This window comes from Cupressus sempervirens, chromosome 3 (assembly GCF_028749045.1).
Source record: "Cupressus sempervirens isolate cs-2001-9-10 chromosome 3, ASM2874904v1, whole genome shotgun sequence".
Classification (NCBI taxonomy): domain Eukaryota; kingdom Viridiplantae; phylum Streptophyta; class Pinopsida; order Cupressales; family Cupressaceae; genus Cupressus; species Cupressus sempervirens.
Genome location: NC_143120.1, coordinates 1,080,283,497 through 1,080,297,616, shown reverse-complemented (window position 1 = coordinate 1,080,297,616; position 14,120 = coordinate 1,080,283,497).

The window sequence follows — 14,120 nt, the reverse complement described above, 5'->3', positions numbered from 1 at the left end:
GGATAAAGATAGAAAGGAGGTTCCCAAGTTAAACAAGGAAGACTTTCTTGCATGAAAAAGTTTGATGAAGTTGCATCTATGAGGACTTGGAGATTATGCATAGGAAACCATTACCAATTAATATGTTGTAGTAACTAGAGTGCCAATTGTTGAACACCTCAAATAGAAGAAAGAACACAATCAGAGAATTTTGGAGATTTCATCTACCCTATAGAAGATTTATGAAGGAGATAGTAATGTGTTAAGAGCCAAAGTAGAAATTCTAAGAGAAAAATTTGATCAAAGAAGAATGTAAGAAGGTGAGACTATAGTCTAGTATTATGCAAGAATCAAAGATATTGTAATTGCAATCAAGGGAGAAAATTGAATTATTGAAAATGAGAATGTGATCAGGAAAGTGTTGAGAACCCTACTGCCTATCTATGCTATTAAAGTGTCTTATATAAAAAAATTGAGGTGTACTCCTTGTAGTGATCTAACCCTTGAAGGGCTGGTTGGTAGACCCACTGCTTTTGAACTTTCCAATTTTTGTAATTTCAAATCTGAGAATATTGATTATGCTTTCAAAGCTAAGATGAACTGAAAGAACCTAAAGGAAGGAAAAAGGTCAAGCATGTTGCTAGTGATAGTGACATAGATGATGAAGATCTAGAAGAATTGTTGGATTGGAGATTTCATAGAGGCAAAGAAAAATAAAAAGGTAAGTTACCCATCATATGTTGTAATTGCAATAAAGTTGGTCATATTGCAACAAGGTGTCCTATGAATAAGGACAACAAAAATGATGACAAATTCAAAGGTAGAAAAGATAAGAGCAACATAGGTTATAAGGAAAAGGGAAAGAAAGTTTGTTACAATTTTGAACAAGAATGTAATGAAGAATTAGATGGTCATGATGATGAAGTTGTGTATGTTTCTATGAAAGATGATTCAGATGAAGATGAGGCAATTGTATGAGTATCTTATATAACCAAAGGTGAAAGAACGATCATTGATAGTGGATGTTCTCATCACATGGCTGGTGACAAAAGTAAATTCATTACTCTTGAGAATTACAATGGAAATAGTGTTAGATTTGGCAATGATGCATCCTATCCAATGAAAGGTAAATGATCAATAAAATTAACAAACAAGATTATGTGTGATGATGCCTACTATGTAGAAGGACTTAACTATAATATGTTGAGTATGTCACAATTGAATATTTCATGATACAAGGTTTAATTTGAACACAAGAAATCTAAGATCTATGATTATGATGGAGAACTCATTGGGACTAGAGATCAGAGAAGAGGTAATCTATTTTATCTTGACATGAATAAATATACTTTTTTTGTTGTACAATTTGATGATATGTGGTTACGATACCAAAGACTATGTCATGTAAATTTTGACAACTTGGTTAGTATTAGTAAGATGAAGAAAGTCAGAGGTTTGCGAAAACTAAATAAATCTGATAAAGAGAAAGAGTTATACTAAATATATAAGAAGAGAGAAATTGTATCCTATGTAGAAGAAGGACAAATACTAATAAAGGGAGAGATTTCAATACAAGGTATTTGTTGGAAATATATATGATGGGCTAAGTTACTAAGAGGGGAGGGGTGAATCAATAACTTATAAAACTTAATCTTTATTTACCAATTAATCCTGCATGTGAATTTTGATCATGCATAAGAAACTTAAAGCAATAAAACATTTATAACACTTTGACACAGAATAAGGTGACCTAGAAACCTCCCAAATAGAAAGTTAAACTAGGGTGGGGATCATACCCATAAGCTTTAGTACTATAGTATGAAGTTGGTCTATTAAGGCTTAAAATGATCAATTTTGATGATCTTCCCCATTAGGAGCAATAAATACTACTAGGTCCAATTTTCCAAACGGTTTACAAACATACAATAAAGCATGCACTTAGTAAAAAGATTTATAAAAGATTGTTAAGTCTATATTGTGAAAGGATTTAACTTATCCATCTGTTGGGATGAAATAATGGCTAATATCTAATCTACAAATTGGTTTTCTAAATGAGATTTCTTTGAGTGTAATGGTCACCTTCCTGTGATGGATAAATCTTTGTTGCTCCTTATACTATTGTGGCCTTTGTATTTCACACTTTTTCTCTTTTCTGCTAGTTATATTCCATACATATTTCTTATGAAAGGATACTTGAGAAAAGATAAGAAGGAGGCTAAGTAAATAAATGTGTCTACCAAGACTCACCAAGTAAACAATGGAAGATGAGCAAGTTAGTGTAGGCTAAGCAGAAAGTTAGTTGAAGCCGAGCAAAGTAAGTTTAGTATGTGCTAAGAAAAGAGAAACTGAGTAGGTGCTAGTGAAGAAAGTTATATTTGTGTGGAGCACTAGTAAAGATTTGGTGTATGCCAAGCAACCTTGTGTTAACTAAGCATTAGAGATAGTGATTTCCAAGAAAATAATATATTATTACTGAGTGCTAGTAATATGAGTTTAATCAAAGACTTATTTGAGCCAACAAAGTTGATCTCTTAAATTGTGTGAAGCGTGTGGAAGATAAGCATGATGAGTTGGTGGCATAGAATTGAAGATAAACTATTTGAAGATGAACTTTAAGAGGATTTTAAGAGTAGTTTCTAGAAGGGAATAAAATGGAAAAGAGGGTAGATTCAATTAATATGACCTAACCCTAAGATGGAAGATTGTGGTTAAGTAGAAAAACATCTAAATTCTCTATTTAAAGAGATAATAGGCCAAAATAAAAGTGTCATAGTGTGAACTAGAGGGAGACAAGGTGTCTTGAGGTATTGCTTCATTTGGTGGCCAAAGGGATGAATCTATAGTTAGCATACTAAGCAAGAAGGCTTAAGAAGGTGAAGGCTTGAAGGGTGAACAAGTTGTCAGAGACAAAGGAGATTGAATGCCAAGTAGTAAGGAGGAATGGACAAGTGATCTATAATATGCAAGTGAGTTTTTTTGTTATCAGGTTAATTCTTGCTGTTACTTTCTAACAACTATATCAATGTAGATAAATCCTTTGGATTAAGGTTGACCTAACAGTCATGAGTAAATCCTTTAACAGGGTGACATTCTAATGGAATGTTCTAAATTCATCACTCCTAATAGGGTGATTAAAATCCTTTAATCAAGGTCACATTTAACAGTGTGCATTGTAAAATTTAACAAGGTTGGCTCCTCATAGAGCTCACTTCATAAGAGTTAAAATTGGTAGCATGTTACTAGTGTTTTAGCCCAAATTGGGTTTCCACATAAAATACTTTTGTCAAATTGTGTTCAAATGATTTTTTGGTATTACATGTTTACTTTTTTGTAAAGTTCATTTGACCAAGGACAATAATATATTGTGGTTTGAGACATTAGATGATCAATGAATACACAAGTATTTGTTAAGTACTAAAAATTTTTATCTATACATTTGGACTATAGATAACTGATTCACCCCCCTCTCAACTATTCTAAAGCATTCCAAAATTTTCCCTTTCTCATAGAACAACTACCCTTGTGGTTTCTTATATAGTAAAAAGCTCCCACAACACCACCAAGTGGTATTACATAAACCATGTACTACCTAACCCATTGACCCCACATTTAATATTGGACATTTAAAATGTTTCTTAGTATAAGATAATCACATCAAATATTATCACAATGTTATAATATAACCCATAAAAAATATTCCATGGGAAGCTATGTATGTTGCATGTCTATATAGGTTCTCCTAGGTGTAATATTACATAATAAAATAAAATAATACAATATAATAGTATTATGCAATGTGTGCAACACACATAATCTCAACAACCCTACCTTTGCTCAATGAGGAAGCTTTTACCTACTTAAAACATGGAAACCCCTTCACCTATAGTAAAAGAGGGTTGTACCCATGGTAATCCTTAGTGTCACTAGATCCTCACAACCCTTTATTTATTGTGTGTGCCAACCTCTCAAACTAATGTCTATCACATTTAATAAAGAAGCCCTATCGATGATAAGGATGCATAGAGCACTCAACATCTTCCAAGTCCATACGTATAGTTCATGTGACCATATTTATTATAGATAACAATTAAACTAATACACATGACTAAAAGATATAACTATTTATCTCTATAGTAATATAAGGATTATTGTTATTGAATTGAAATGAAATAAGTAATTCATTTTCTATATAGTTAGTGTTTTAGGTTTTGTATATAATTTGTGAAAATTATTTTGAAATAAAATTCTTATAAAGTTCAGCTCATTGAATCAAACTATTGTTAAACTTATCATGTGTGTGTGTGTGTCCAAGTGACCACACAATAGTGGGTTACACTTTTTTGGACACATTGATTCGTGCTAAAATAACACATTTTAAAGAAAATGTGATGATTTAAGCCTTGGGAACTCCCATTTGAATTAAAATGAAATAAATAATGCATTTGCTATAAAGTTATTGATTTAAGTTTTGAATATAATTTATGATTTTTTAAATAAAATATTATAAGGTTCAACCCATTGAATAAAACTATTGTTAAACATATCACACACACACACACACACACACACACACACACACACGGGGAACCTAATAATAGTGGGTTACACTTTGCAAACATGTTGATTCTACTAAAATAACAAATTTTTAAGAAAATATGATTATTTAAGCCTTGAGAGGTCCTTAAGGCTTGAAATATTTGCATCAAACACTACCTTTGGTCAATGAAGAATCATTTTTGTATTCAAAGCTTGGTAACCCCTTCATCTATACTAAAAATAGACTATAGCCATTGTAATCCTCAATGCCACTAGACCCTAACAACCCTTTTCTTATCTTATATTTCAACCTTCTAAACTAATGTCACTCTCCTACAAGTCACTTCACACTTAAAAAAGAAACCTTATCCATGAGGAGGATGCATATAGTTGTTGGAATATTTAGGAAATGAAGGATGCTAAGAGGGGTGTTGATAATGTGGAAATTGATCATGTAGCGGGTGTTGATAATGCATTGTAATGTTGGTGTGCATTTTTGCTAGATAATAGAAAGGTTAAAGGCTATGTAGGGGGACATAGCCTAGGTTTTGGGTGAACCATGTTAAATATGTGTGTTATATGTGTTCTTTGAGTATTCTTCTTTTGTTTATGCATATAATTGTTTATTCTTATTTTTGGTGTAAATAAGTATTTACTATTTACACTTACTTAAGTTTACTTAGGTTAATGCATTATTTTACTATATTTCATTATTTTATTATTTATCTAGGTGAGAAACTTAGGAGTATATGTACTCTCATGAGTTGTCATGTTGACAACATAGAAGTATGCAACTCTAATTCAGAACATGGTGTCTATAACACTAGAGTTTGCATCATTCACTAAGTTGTCATGTAGACAACACAGTTATTCACACTCCCTTTTTAGCACATGTTGTCTACAACACTAATTTATGTGATACACCATTTTAGGCTTATCCTCTCATCATCACACTTACTTTTGTGCTTAATGGAGGATAACCCATATCTAGTGGAAATGTGCCTAGTTGTATTACTTATCATGATGCTAACTTCTATGCATTCTAGAAGCTCTCTAGAGGCCTTTACATATAGGTACTCCTAATGTACTCTATATGGCATATTGAATGAATATATCATCATTCTAATCATACTCTCTCTTTGCTCTACTATTGTGCTTGTGTTTGAGTTCCTTGGTCTTGGGTGAATTCTGTCATAAAGAAAATTCTTACATGGTATCAGAGATCGAGGAGATTCTCTACACACAGTCATTCGAGACCATTCATGCTTCAATACCTCAACCTAAATCTAGAGTATCTAAAAAAATTGGGAGCACCTAGAGCCAGATTTGACCTTGCCATTACAGTTGAAATGTTAATTCAGTAAAGATTAACTATAAATTTGCCTATGTTGGGCAAAAGTTGATCGTGAGGAAATTTTTTTGCAAACCAACACTCGAAGTCACTGATTTGCAATTGGGTATGGTCATTTTAATTGATTTGATTTTTTTTTTTTAGCTTAGCATTTAATTTCTTCTCTGTAATTTATTTTCTAGTCTGTTTATTTTTGAAATCAATTAAAGAATTTTTTTTTGCAGAACTAGGCAGTCACACCCCAGCTCTACAATTTTGAAATTGTATTTATTTCATAGGGAATATTCAAATTTTTATCAGTAGACTTCTTTGAATAATTTGGCATCATACTATAATTAAGGCAGGATGTACAACTAATATTGACAAACACACCTTCACCCCCGATGGTCAATCTTCTACCACCAATGGCAAGTGAAACATCACGTCAACAACCCTTTGGTATTACCTTTGCATGAGGTTTATTTTTAAAAAGCACTTTAAGCACTTTCCCACTGAATATGGGATTTTTCATAAGGAAACACTAGTGAGTGAAATCAAAATTACATGAGTGAAAAAATAATCTAGCTCCCACAAAACTGAAACCCAACAGCCTGCACTCATTGCATTTCAAAACTTTGGCATCAGCAACGAAAAATTTCTAGCTCTGTGCATTTTTTCCGTGCCACAAAATCTCACTCTAGCTATGGAAAATAAGAAATCATGCATGCATTTTGAAACTAGCAGCTCTTGCATAGTTTCTAGCCCTATAGACTTCAAATCTGGCTGCATTGTGAAAAATTAGGTGCTACTTCCCCTGGACATGCAACCCAATAATAATCTAACACACAACATCCATTATACCTATTATGCGGTGCCACATCTGCATACAGTCACCTGCCCATGAGCTTAGTTAGTTGCTCACACAGATAGCAAACCCTCCACTCAGCATCGACACATGGACCAATCCACATCTACCACTTGTCACCAAATAAGTAGTGAGTCACCCATATAGTTAGCATACGTGGTAGCACACTCAGCCAGGCCATATATACATGTGGTTGATGTAGTGTGATGAGTACGAGTATGGTAAATGCCTGATCAATTGGTAGGATCAAAAACCTCTGTGTAATTTTTATTTTCACATTAGTTAGAGCATTCTTGTGAAAGTTAAAATGCAATCCTACATTCATAGGTATAGTGGGAATGTGTGCAAGATCACAATCCTATGAAAATAGCTAAGTCAGAGGAAAATTTTATAGTTTGATTTAGTTTTTGCAAGATCACAATCTCGGGAGGGGTTTTACATGGGATTATAGGTAACTTAGTGGGATCATGTTCTTGTTAAAATGAACATGAATATTGCAGTGGAAACACAATCCCATAGCAATAGGGGTCAACATAGGGACAAGGTTGGGATAACTGAGGGAGGAAAAGGGAAAAACATGATCTTGTGGGAATAAGGGTCCATAGGATCACCAGGTTAAGCTAGTGCAGGAACGCGTGTCTAAGAATGTGGTCAACAAGTCAAGGGTGGGCAAGAGTCAAAGCCATGAGCCTATGGGAAGATATACCTATGGGAAAGTGAGACTCTAGGTGCATGGGTATGCATTCATAGGAATGCAAGTCAAACTAGGAGGGGATGGTGAGTCAAAGTTGTGATCCTATCGGAGGATACATTTATGGGAATGCTTTCACAAGACTATGGGTCAAATGGGCTAGGATAGGGAAAGTCAATGGTGCGATCTTGCAAGAACATATATTCATGAGAATGCAAGTGTTAGGTTTTTGGTAATGTGTTTCATAGGAACACACATTTTTGCGAATAAATGCAGAAAAGGAGTGGAGTGGGGTAAGATGAGGGGGAAGCTAGGGTACAAAAAATTTGAGAATGAATATTGATATCTAAGTGGGTTTTCTGATGTGTAGTGGTCATTGGATGCTTTGGTATCATGTGAGTGGCAAGCTATGATACTATGTGCAAGAGAGATGCTGACAACTGTAGACTCAGTGAGGATCGAGGCCATTAGACTTGGCTATTTAGTGTGGTAGCCTCACACTTGCACATACATGGCAATGGTTATAGCCCTATGTGAGTGATGGCATAGTGAGACCATGACCTTTCACTTGCCTATTAGAGAGATGATCGTGACATTGGAGGATGTGTATCAAATTTTCAAACTACCAGTATGGGGGATGTTAGTGATGTTGACCAAGGAGAAGACAACAAAGGTAGTAGTATAGGGACTAGTGGGGCCCAAAGTAGAGTATAGGATCTGATGGGGGTAGTTTTCTTTGGATGAACACCTGGATTGAGTAGCCTCGAAGAGTTGGATTTACTTCTATGTGTTGGGGCTAGTCTCTAGGTACATCACCCCAAATAGAAGAAAAATTAGGAGTGACCCTAGCATTGATACTAGTAGTGATGTGAATAGTCAATGCAGGAGTCCTAGTAGCATGGGGGTCTTTGGTGCTTGCAGAGTTATATAGGGATTTACATCAGATAGTTTACCAGGGTGCTGACCATCAAGGGAGAAGCATAGGGTTCCCCAATCTTCTATAGATATGGGCCTGGGAGCACATTGTAGTGCTTAGGCCACTTGGTTGGAGGGATAGGCAGGTAGAGGAGCCGGTGGCTTATAGCTGGATAGAGCCACTAACCTACCACCATACAAATATGGTGGATTATTGGAGAGTCATGCTAGATGATATGGTGATAGTGGTATGGAGGCCATACATGGGCTTGGGGCCATGGGCAGAGGAGGAGTAGCTACTATAGACCATATCCCCATGCTTTGTTTTTTGGTGATGGGCATACATTATAGAGTAGTACAAGTTGGATAGGGTGCTTTAGTAGTTTAGATGGCGGTAGATAGCTCTAGGGGAGCCAAACTGGTATCAATGGGTTACACACAAGCTAGTATAGATATATAGGCTAGCCCTTCAAAGAGGGTTTGTTGCAGACATGGTTGGAGTTGGAGCCATAGTAGTGGGATTGGTTCAGTGAGTTAGAAAATGTGGGCTCCACTCAAGAGTATAGAGACACCTATGTGTGGTCAAGACTAGTAGGTTGAGTGCAAGGTATGAGTGCAATAGTGGTGCCTAGAGAGCTATCCTGAGCAATGCAACATGGGAGGTACATGGTGAGAGGGTTACAACAATGAGCAAAGGCCATTGTAGAGGAGTAGGGGGACCAACATAGAAAAGGTGAAGGGTAGGGAGGCAAGAGAGAGGAGCTCAGCCGAAGAGAGGAGGAGAGGAGAGAGTAGAGGAGAGGGGGGTAGATGCAAAGAGAGGTGGAGAGGAGAGAGTAGAGGAGAGAGGATCTCAGCTAGAGAGAGGAGGAGAGGAGGCCATATGGGGAGAGGGAGTAGAGGCCATAGAGGCTAGTAGGGGGTGATGGAGGAGGGCTAGCGGCAGGGGGAGGGGGTGGTGGATGGGCAGCCCGTTACGCCTCATTACAGTAGACTGACGATATGACTAGTTAGCTACTCCACAACACATATAAAGAACAAGATTAGCTTTGGATAGAGTGAGATTAGCTACAAAAGGAGGGATATGTAGCACAGGGCTAGGAAGATAGGGTAGGGGTTGAGGTGAGATGGTTGCAGATGAAGTTGGGGTAGATGGAAGGGAGGCTAGATGTGGTGAGCCTAGAGAGATAAGCGGTACAAGAAATTTAGACACCTTGTAGTGGGATTGGGACTGATTGGTGGTAGAGGTGGCAACCCTAAGAGCACAGGTAGTAGTGGGTGGAGGGGTGGATGAATTGAGGAGACTACAAGATGAGGTGGAGGAGCTGAAGGAGAGGGCCAGATTCTACATATATATATAGACTAGATAGAGTACTATAGATTGCTAAAATGATCGAGGATAGCTGGAACCCATACATGGATGCAAGGAGGAGGGGATAGTGGGTGGTACATTGGAGGAAAGAGTACAGGTAGGTCTTAGCACACTAGGCATAGTCACAGGATAGGACAAAGCCAAACGCAAGGGGGAGAAGGCATGAGGTAGAGAGCTTAGGGACAAGAGGGGGATTGATGAGGTCACCACCTCCACCACTAGTTGCATTAAGGGTAGGGGGATGCAAAGGAGGAGCCAGAGGAGTCAGATCATTTTGGTGCATCACCCCTTTAGGTTAGAGTAGGTAGATTTTCTTTCATGCATTCCTTCTCCCTTTTCCTCTCCAAGAGTAGTTAGGTGCACCTTGATAGTAAAGGAAGCCAACCTTCTCTGGAGATTCAACTTTGAAGTTCAAGTCCCACAACTTGGAGAGTGTTTCCATGTTTCACTAGGTTGTCCTTAGGTAAAAACTTTGGACAAGGGTGTAGGCTTTTGTGACAATAGGAACATTTTCCAGTGGGTACATATAATAAGATGAAAATGAAGAAGTTTGGACCGCAGAAAATAGTGAAAAGGCATGATTCTGGATATGTCTATAAAATGGAGTTTCCTACTAAACTAAATATTTCACCAATATTTAAACATTCTAATTTGATTGAGTATTATGAAGGAGGTGATGGAGCTGAATTGACAGAAGCGTAGTGGAGTATTCCAATAGCTAGTTTAGCTACAAACGAGATTGAGGCGATATTGGACAATTATGTTGACAAAATTATAAGGAACAGAGCTTATGAAGAATACATGGTCAAGTGGGAAGGGAGGCCAATATAAGATTCATCATAGATAGAAAGGGAGGAGGTTAACCACCTTGGTTTTCCTCTAAATACCTGAGATGTGATGTGGTCACTTCTTAGATTACCTCAGGTGTCTGATGCAGGAATATCCTGGGTGTAAGAGCAATCTTGCATCAACCAAAAATATTTTATTTTAATTGTTTGAATAAGGGTTATCTTAATGCCTATTTAAGAAATGCTCATACATTGTCTAGGACAACTCAGGGTAATAGTTCCTAGTTTTTTCTTGCAAATTATTGTAATGAAAATGCTCACGTGGGTTAGCAAATTGTAATTATGAATTGTGTAATTTCACATTTGTGGCAATAATAAGAAGCCCATATTTTGTTCACACAAATTTTTGTTATGTCTTTGTTTATGTTATGTGTTTAAGGTATTAAAGGGAACACCCGTTAATATAAAGTATTTGAGAAATTATAAATAGTCATCTCATGCTTTAGCTTCAAAGGAGCACTAGATCTATTCATCCAACTAATTAAATCTTCAACAGATCTATTCATTTGATCTGTTCTATATTCTCCACTAGATCCATTAACCTTAAAGTCTATAGCAACTACCTCATAACCATCTTCCATAGCCACATTCCTTGGTACACTAGCTATAGACCTCATGATCTCAACAACCATATCATTCTTCATCAACTCCATCTCATATCTAAAATATTATCTAAACTTCTATGAAATTTTAGTCTTCGCATATTAACAAGATCTACAATCACCCTGGGGTCCAATGTTTGTGGAGGCATCTTCCAAGATCTTTGAAAACCCTCTACAAAAAATCCAACCAAGGACTTTGTGACAACCTCTAAGTTACTTGCAAGTTAGATTGCAACCTTCCACCTCACACAACAACCAAGCAAGAGTTTCACAAGTTCAAGAACATGGACCTACAAACCAAATCATGTGAAATATCTATAACCATGCTCCAACAATATTCAACTAGGTCAAACCTTATCTTTGATACCAGTCCCAAGGATACAATATTTGATGCATTGCCTAAGGGAAGCCAATTAGTTTGCTAAGATTTACCTCAAGAATGGTTTTCATTAGATAAAAATCAAGGAGGGGGATGAGTGGAAAATTTCTTTTAAGACCATAATGGGTTTGTATGAGTGGCTTTTAATGCCATTTGGGGTGACTAATGCCCCTAGCACCTTTATGAGATTAATGAATGAATTGTTGGACTTTATAGGTAAGTTTGTTTTGGTTTATCTTGATGACATTTTTATTTTTAGTAAAAGTAAAGAAGACCATTTGAAGCATTTGGGAATTGTGTCACAAATATCGAATGAGGAAAAATGAACCATAAATTTGGAGAAGTGTGAGCTCATTAAGTAGGAACTAATCTACCTTGGATTTTTCATATCACATGGAGACTTGAAAATGGATCTTATCAAAGTGTAATAAATCATGAGTTAGCTTACTCCCAAGTCTATTATAGAGGCAAGAAGCTTTCATTATTTAGCATGATTTTATAGGAAGTTCATTAGGTAGTTTAGTGAGATATGTACAACAGTCTTAGATACTATTAAAGGAGGAATGAAGAAAAAAATCCAATGGAATGAGCAAGCTAATAAAAATTTTGAAACCTTAAAGGATAAGATAACCACACAACCTATCCTAACACTACCTAGCTTTGAAATGTTATTCATCATTGAGTGTAATGCTAGTAATATTTCCATAGGTGTAGTCCTTAGTCAGGAAGACAAAATAGTTGCATTTCATAGTGAGAAGCTTAGTGATGCAAATAAGATATATTAATCATATGATTTGGAGCTATATTATTTGGTTCAATCCTTGAGAAAGTGGAGGCACTACCTCCTTCCTAAAGAGTTTTTAGTGTATACAGATAGTCTAGCACTAAGTTTTCTCAATTACCAAGATAAGCTTAGTCATAAACACATGAAGTAGGTAGAATACATATAATATTAGATATTTACCATAAAAAAAAAAAGAAATGAGTAGAAAAAAAATTTACAAATACCCTAAGAAGGAGACTCTTGACAGTCTAACACGTGAAATTGAGGGGTATGTGTAGGATCATGGTCAACCAAACTATAGCCTTAAGTGGTAGTAAAAAACTAGCAAATCAGTGTTATGTCAACACATAATTTTAAAATAGTTATGGACTTTATATCAAAAAGTTGTAAGAAAATAATCTATAGGAAATTGAATGTAGTTTCTATACTACTAGAGCTTATCTAGAGAAAAAAATATTTGATTGGTCAAAAGTTTAGATTTTAATGCAGTACTATAAAAATTTCAGAGCAAAAATAAAAAGTAGGTGTATTTCTGACAACCTTAATCAAAATCAAATGATAATATTTTTAAATATAATTATAGATATAAAAAGCAGACTCTTGCCCAGATGTGATGAATACTTTTGGGTATTTTTATTCCAAATTAATAATTAAATATGAATTTTCTACTAAAATTTTTTCAGAATAAAAAACTCCCATGTCTAACCAACTTAACTAATTAAAAACTTTACCAAATTAATTAATTTTTTTCCTTATACTAGGCAAAGCATAGAATGTGATGCAATTTTTGGATTTAAAAAATGTTATACCGTTTGAAAATCATAGCTATTTTTCAATCATTATGTCAATCAACACTTTACAATCATCTTCATTGAAAATTAACTAATAAATACTTATTAAACTCAAAATTTGACAGATATTATATCAATAGAATCTTGAGAGTGTTATTAAAAAACCCTTTTCATTTGATACAATTTCGATGAAAATAACATTGTCAAATGACTACTCGAAGTCTGAGTGTTAGTGAAACCCTTCTCAAACACATTTTTTGGGTTGACCAAATAGGTTTGATAAATACCAAGCCTAATTGGATACTTGATATGAAATCAAGTATCTGATTACTCTGAATTTTCAAATGTGGAGGGAAACCACCCACATTGCAAATTTTGGAGGGAAATTTTAGAGGAAAATTTATTTTCGAGAAGTGTGGGCATTATTATTATTACATATGATTATGAATATTATTATTAACTATTATTATTATATATGATTATAATTATTATTAGATAAAGTAATATGTATGATTATTATGATTATATATATATAGTAATATTATATGATTATTATTATATATAATAATATATATGGTTATTATTATTATTAAATATAATATTGTCATGAAATGCATCAAGATCCCCTCTCGATGCATTTCATGACAACATATGTCCATAGGGCTCCTAGTGACCCCTTTTGATGCATTCCCTAGGGGTCCCTAGGGGTCATAGTGCCCCTAGGGACATATGCTATCATGAAATGCATTGAGAGGGGTCATAGATTAACCTATGACCCCTCTCAACACATTAGAAGCAACCAAATGGGTCCCTAGGAGTCCTAGGGCCCCTAAGGACCTATGTTGTCATGAAATGTATCGAGAACCTATGACCCCTCTTGACACATTTGAACCAAACCCTAGGGGACCTAGGGACATATGTTGTCATGAAATACATCTATAGGGGTCATAGATTAACTTATGACCCCTCTTGATGCATTGAAACCAACTAAATGTGTCTGCCCCTAGGGATATATGTTGTCACAAAAT